Source organism: Arachis duranensis, chromosome 10, assembly GCF_000817695.3.
Source record: "Arachis duranensis cultivar V14167 chromosome 10, aradu.V14167.gnm2.J7QH, whole genome shotgun sequence".
In the NCBI taxonomy this organism is placed as follows: domain Eukaryota; kingdom Viridiplantae; phylum Streptophyta; class Magnoliopsida; order Fabales; family Fabaceae; genus Arachis; species Arachis duranensis.
Genome location: NC_029781.3, coordinates 84,551,691 through 84,552,741, shown reverse-complemented (window position 1 = coordinate 84,552,741; position 1,051 = coordinate 84,551,691).

Sequence of the window (1,051 nt, the reverse complement as noted above, 5' to 3'; positions counted from 1 at the left end):
TATCTAAGAACTCTTGAAATAAAGATTCCGTTTGCAGAGGCACTTGAGCAAATACCTTCTTATGCTAAGTTCATGAAAGAAATCTTAAGTCATAAGAAGGATTGGAGAGAAACTGAAAAAGTGTTTCTCACTGAAGAATGCAGTGCAGTCATTCTGAAAAGCTTACCAGAAAAGCTCCAGGATCCAGGAAGCTTTATGATACCATGCACATTAGAAGGTGCCTGCACCAGGACAGCCTTATGTGATCTTGGAGCAAGCATCAATCTAATACCTGCATCCACTATCAGAAAGCTTGGGTTGACTGGAGAAGTCAAACCAACCCGGATATGCCTCCAACTTGCTGATGGCTCCATTAAATATCCATTAGGCATAATAGAGGATATAATTGTCAAGGTTGGGCCATTCGCCTTTCCAACTGACTTTGTGGTGCTGGAAATGGAGGAGCACAAGAGTGCAACTCTCATCCTAGGAAGACCTTTCCTAGCAACTGGACGAACTCTCATTGATGTACAAAAAAGGGAAGTGACCCTGAGAGTCAATGAGGATGAGTTCAAGTTGAATGCTGTAAAAGCTATGCAGCATCCAGACACACCAAATGACTGCATGGGCGCTGACATCATTGACTCTCTGGTAGAAGAGATCAACATGACTGAAAGCCTAGAATCAGAAATCAATATAACTGAAAGCCTAGAATCAGAGCTTGAGGACATCTTCAAAGATGCTCATCCTGATCAAGAAGAATCAGTGGAAACAAAGGAATTTTCGAAAATTCCTCAGGAGGAGGATAAGCCTCCCAAACCTGAACTCAAACCACTACCACCATCCCTGAAGTATGCATTTCTGGGAGAGGGTGACACTTTTCCAGTGATTATAAGCTCTGCTTTAAATTCACAGGAAGAGGAAGCACTGATTCAAGTGCTAAGGACACACAAGACAGCTCTTGGGTGGTCCAGAAGTGATCTTAAGGGCATTAGCCCAACTAGATGCATGCACAAGATCCTGTTGGAGGATAATGCCAAACCAATGGTCCAACCACAGAGGAGGCTAAATC